Source organism: Actinia tenebrosa, unplaced genomic scaffold, assembly GCF_029948245.1.
Source record: "Actinia tenebrosa isolate PJP-AT-01 unplaced genomic scaffold, QUT_ActTen_1.0 PGA_scaffold7__59_contigs__length_16204524, whole genome shotgun sequence".
In the NCBI taxonomy this organism is placed as follows: Eukaryota; Metazoa; Cnidaria; class Anthozoa; order Actiniaria; family Actiniidae; genus Actinia; species Actinia tenebrosa.
In genome coordinates, this window is record NW_028292584.1 from 15,815,509 (window position 1) to 15,822,189 (window position 6,681).

The window sequence follows — 6,681 nt, forward strand, 5'->3', positions numbered from 1 at the left end:
TTTATGTTGTAGGAGTGGATAGGATACATAGATTTAAATTTGATAATATAATTAGATTCTAATGGAAACTTTTAAAATTGAAAGCATAAAATGATAAAAAATTCTAAAAAAAACTAAACTTAAAGACTAGAAGCCATTTATAAAACTATCGAGTAAAAGTACTAAATTTTAAAAATGTTAGAAGCAAATAAACTTAAATTAAACTTTATGTGGTGACGTTTAGTAAAGAAGATTCACCTCACTGTGGAAGGAAATTAAAACTTGTAAAAGCGATACGGCAGCCATCTTGAATTTCATTGTTTTAATAAAGAAATTATGGGATGCCTAGGGGGGAAATATGCAAAATTTATAGACTGCACAGCTGTCAGGGTATCGTGTTAATATAACTTTCCGCTTTTCAATTAGAAGCACACAAAATTTTCTGATAGTTGGAACAATATGCGAAACACCAAGACTTGAAATTTTTCAAAAACGAAACGCCACTGTTGATTAATATATACAGTATGAGTGGCCGTGTTGTATCCGATATACAAACTCGAGGCGTAGCCGAGAGTTTGTATATTGGATACAACACGGACACTCATACTGTAGATTACTTATCAAACGTCTAGGTTAGTTCCTTTGTGTTTCGCTAAAATTTTCAAGATAAAAGTGAATCTGGCCAAGAAAATCCATCTTAAAGTTTATGCAAATGAACAGAATTCTGTATCTGATTTACAGAACTCTTCACGGTCGTGATTTCTGTTGTGTTTTCCTCATGAATTATTAATGAGTTTAATAAATATATATATACAGCCATATGCAAAGATAATGGCCGCTTCCAATATATATATACACAAGTATATCAAAAGCATATCTAAAATTATGGGATATCATCCCAGATATTTTTTTCGGGTTGTCTATCCCCAGGGCTTTCTGAAAAAAATATCAAGAAGATATCTCGCCGTGTCTGTTATACTTTTGATATACTTGTTTATATATTTGAAACGGCCATAATTTTTGCAAATGGCTGTATATATATATGTATGTATCTATATATTTATACTGAGGTTTGCATAAACTTTGACCCTTTTTATATATCTACAAGTATATCAAAAGTATATCAGAAATTATGGGATATAGTGATAGACTCGAAACTCCAAAAGCGGAGAACTGTTTTGTTGCCGTCACTTGGGGACTTTCATTGCCATTTTTTTGCTCAACTTCGACCATATAAGAAACAAAGCTCTTAGATGAAGCGAACACCAGTTTAAAACGATGTATGGAAAGAAGTCATTTTTTCCTATTATCTTTTCAAGGTAACAAATCGAAAAGCAAAGCAAAAGCAAAGCAAAGCAAATGTATTTGTGTAGTCAATATAAAAGCCCCTTAAGGAGGCTGGAAAGTGTTTTGTGCCTTCACATACACTCACAATTATCTCACCTTCTTTGCCGAAGACATAGCTTCTTTGGGTTTTGGTATTTTGTACGATTATATAGGTTTATTGATTACTAAACTTGCCACTAGCGTGGCCAAAATTATTCCAAAACTAATGTCTTCTCTTTCGCAAACTAGTGCGTCGCGATGGAGGGCTTGGACGTTAGTTAACTTTAGTATAAATAAATTTACAGAATGTTTCGACATAAAAAAAGTTAATATGGTTATAACATGACAACAAGTAAACCAGGAAAGCCAAAGACTATAAACCAAAGATCACAATGAGCATGAAAAAATGACGTAACATGTTGCTATGACAACATCAGAACCCTTGCTATGCCATCAAAAATGTTTATTTGAAAAATTATAACTTAGGAACCAAATGGTGAATTTTTTTAAAAACCGGAATATTTCAACTTTGTATCGTAATCTTCTATTTGACGAAAAAAGAAAAAAATCTGTATGAGGGAATTCGTAAAATTCAATGGAATTTATATACAGAATGTTTTAAATTTTTCCTTAAGTATTCAAAAACATAAAAACTAAAGCCCTATGTAAAATTTGAAGAAATTTCAAATTTTTTTTTCAGTTTGAACATTGAAATTTATGATCGAGTACAAAAATTTTCCTTTTGCAAAGTTCTACGTCATTGGACCTAGAGCGCGCGCGCTCGAGAAAAACCTTTGCGAGCCTCCTTAAAACTGAGTAGCTGATCATGCTTAAGCAAACACCAGTTTAAAGCGGTGTATAGAAAGCTTTTCTTTTGTCTTTTAAAGGGAACGAATCGAAAAGCAACGCAAAAACAAATTATTTGAATGCGTAGACAATATGACTATATAATACCTCTTAAAAGTCAGTAGTTGATCATGCTTAAACCGGTGAATGAAATGTCACTGTTTGTCTATTGCTTTTTTTCAAGTGGAGGAATCGAAAATCAAAGAGGAAAAAAAAGTATCTGTGTAGTCGATATGAAAATCCCTCAAACGTAGCTGATCATGCACGTTTAAGCTATACGAAAAGGGCGTAAATACTTCCTATTTAGTGATATGCTATAGATTTCAACTACACGGAAGACAGCTCTCTGTTTCAAAAGAGCGATTAAAACCAATATAAATCTTGTGCGTTTCCTTTATAATCTCATATATCGTAGACTTATTCATGAAATAGCTGTGCCAAGCCAAAGACGATAGGCGAGATCCAAGAATAGTTTAAATGACCTCTTGTTATTATTCTCGACATGCCGGAATACATGAGTGTTGTTCGTAGTCGACGAAAACATGATTGAGCCCTCGAGGGGGGTGGTTGTTAACTAGAAAGGCATCACGTAGCATCCTTTTATGGTTTTATCTTATCATTTATTCTTATTATTTTACAACTCTCCAAGAGGGAGGTACACAATCTCCCTGGATCCACCATTGCTCTGTATAAAAACTCCTAGCTCAAACCGTCCTTGTTTTGTTTTTACGAGGGTAATCCTTAATAGCTATTGAATACAAACCTGTGACCCTTGTTCCATGATCGTACTTGAATTTAGGAGTTGATTTTTGTGGAGGGAGGAAAACCGGAGAACCCGGATAAAGAGGTTGTAAGAGGTTTAAAACCTGAAGAATCATGCAACCGATAAAAGAGTGAGCAGCCGTGACATGAAAATAACGGCGAACGAGGAATCGGAGAGAACAAGGTATATTTTTTGAACAATAAAGCACACAAAAATTAGTTTTTGCTATGGAAGAGATGTGCATATCATAAACGTTCACAAAAAAAAAAAAAAAAAAAAAAAAAAAAAAAAAAACCATTATGAATGGGTTGGATGGATGGATGAATGAATAAATGAAGCCTGAATAAATTAATTAATTACTAATTGGTGGGAAAAAGTTGATGGGTAAATGAATGAATAAAAAAATGAAAAATGATTTTTTTGGTAAAATTAAGACTGAAAGTGATGTAAACTCAAAATATTGATTAAAAAAAACTTCCCCTCTATCTCTCAACATCACTGAATACTTAGCGATAGTTTTCGCGTAATACACATGTAACCGGGAACCTGCTTAATAGGATATTCCAATTTTTAACGCCTTTTCACCAACGGAAGCTAACAAAGTTGAATTTAGTATAGTAGTAATAAAATATGCGTTCGGTGTGTGTAATGAAATAGAGTTGAATTCAGTTCAGTATCACGGATATTGATAGTTTATAATGAACAGAAAATGCAGCTTTTTACATGGGACAATTTTTCGCATTTTTCGCCACAGGCGAAGTGATATCGGGGAATATTTACCTCACCGAGCCGTGTGTCTCGGCGAGCGGCGAGGTAAATATTTAACATCATCACTGAGCCTGAGGTGAATAACTGTTTTGAAATATATTTTTAGACTTGAATATCAAAGAAAATACGGAATTCAGGATTTACTAAAAAAAAAACTTTTAGTAAATATTACTTCTGCTCTCGCCAACTTTCTGAATCCTTGTAATGAGCCAGCCCGTACCGCTCGGAACGAGTTACATGATTGGATTAAAAAAAACAATAGATTGGTCATTCAAACAATAGCACTAAACCTAACCCAACAAAAGCGGTACTGTACTTAGGCAGCAATGAAAAGGAGGGGGAAAGGATTACTTCTCGTAATCGCCGCTCGAGCAGTGAATATCATTTCATAATCTCGACCGCTCGACCAAACACACTCTATAACTCTATATTTAAGCCTAAAATCATACTAACGACGAAAATATTAAATGTCAGTTAAATTAATCCAGAAAGGTCTAAGTAAGTTGCCAGCGTGAAGCCTAGGAAACGTGGTAAAGAATATCCGCTGTACGAGACTAAATAACAGTTATAAGGTGAAAACTGAGAGGATTTAACAGAGACGAAGCTTAGACTGAACTCGTGTAAAGTGCCATTATCGATTAAAGACAACACCGCGTATATATATTTTTGGTCGCTTCTTAATTCTAGTTTGCGTCCGCTATGGCCCTACTTTAATAATATAAAATATAGATAATATATAGCATAATATATAGAGAAAATGAACTAAAAAAAGGAATCCCAAGCCACATCATGAGCAGTATTTGATGCTATTTTTAGAATCTTTTATGCCATATTTTCTTTTATTTGATTGTTGGTTTTTTTTAGCACGCGCACACTGCGTGCGCGCTACCCTGTTTGCTCATGTTTTCTTGTGTGTGTATTTTTTTAAAAACGTGACCAAACAGCGTATATAGAGCGCCACGTACAGAAAAAACAAACGATGGCAAATGAGATTCTAAAATTAGCATCAAACAGTGCCTATGATGGTTACAAGCATGAATACCAGAGATTCCTTCTCCTTAGTTCATTTTCTCTTGGTATAATATAATAATATATATGTATAGACAATGATACCAATTGTTGAAAATATGCAGCTCGTGAGTCAACAGTTAATTAATTAATTATATTTCCTATCTATATATTTTATTTTATTTTTATTTTTTCATATTTGATGTTGATCTGACATATGTCCTTATCATCGTACTCGATAATAACTGAACCTCAGGGACTTTTGTTTGTTTGAACTCCATTGATTATTTTTTTGCCGTACTTGTTTCACTAGTTATCAATTTTTACTACTATAACTGTATTAATTTTCCAAGACTATTTTCTATCGATCTATATCGTTAGTCAAAAGGGAAATGCCTAGCATGCGACCTAGAGTCCCGTTCGCACTTTCCGCTTTGGGTAGCGTGTTGGTTCTGTAATTTTCTTTCCTGATCGATACCCAATAAAAGTTGTAAACTTTAGTTTTATTAAAGTTTATTTATTCTTAATTAATCCATAATATTTATTATCCATATATTTCATATTAGAAATTCTTAATATAGTTTAATTTTATCAAAATTTTATTTTATTAAACACTGAGTTACATAAATGTACAAAGATGTATAAATTTTTATATTTTACTTTCTGTTATGTTATGTTTTTATTTTATGGTATATTTTTCTCGTAATCATCATCATCAACTTCATCGTCATCATCTTCGTCATCATCATATTATTATTATTTTATTCATTTCACAGGTTTTTCCTTCACCTTTTGTCTCATAGATTTTAAAAATCAATTTAAAAATAATAATTTAAAATTAAACAAATAATTGTGTATTTTCAAGCTGTGGAAACCATTTAATTAAAGTATTATCATCTCTCCGTGTGAACCTTAAGCTTTAAGCGAGTTTAATTTGTCGATTAAAAAGCAATATTGGTTTTGGGAAAATTATTAACTCAAATTAATGAAATTGCAGGGCAAATTGATTACTATTTTTGCGGTAAACTTGATCTGTTCATTCACTATTATAAGTGATCATTTTTCAGAGATTAAAACTAAGGAAATAAAAGCACTAAATCATTGGCGTTTTTACATCGATGTTTGAATTGTTTTTCTTGAGGAGAAGAGCTTCAATGAGAGAAACAACGTTTCTTAATGATTGTTTTTTTTTGTTTGTTTGTTTGTGTTTTTTTTTTTTTTTTTTTTTTCTTGGAAAACTTAATGGCAAAAATCGTGAGTTTAAAAGGGCTAAAACAGGAAAAAAAAATATCGATATTGATTACGAATAAGGAGCGGAGAGAAAGGAACAAGCGAAAAAGACCCAAAACAAATTGATAAATGAACTAGCTAAAAATCAAGATAAAATAAAGAACAGAGAAAGTTAGCTGATTACAGAAGAAATATTATCCTATGGCAAAGCAAGCAACAACACTAATAGCGGAGAAATGGGAAGACTTTTCTTTCAGTCGATTTGCCCTCCGCTGTTTCCGGCGCAAATACTAGCAAAACAGGTTAAATGGCTTAAAATCGTAGGTCACAAGGAAGCAATTCAAGGAAGCAAGGAAACATTGATCGAAGCAAGGAAGCAAGGAAGCAAGGAAAGTACCTTGATCACACGGCGTCATGTTTATTCCTATAAAAATTAAAAACCTCTCGTCCTGAAAAGAAATAATCAATTTAAAACTATTTAGAAAAGCCCAAAAAGAAAGAGCGAAAGAAAAACCGAATTATGTTTTCAATTCTTTCTCAATATTTGAAATCGGGAAGATATGTAATCAATCGGATCAATAACATCGTGCGCTTTGAAATTTTGGCGGGAAAGAGACGCGTGTGCGTCATGCAAATGCATGCAAATAGCCTTTACATCGTCCGAGCAAGAAAACAACTAATATAAAAACAGCTTAGTTCAAGTGGTTTTCCTTAGTTTTTCTTTACTTTTTATTCTTTAGAGAGTCCTAAAATTCCACTTT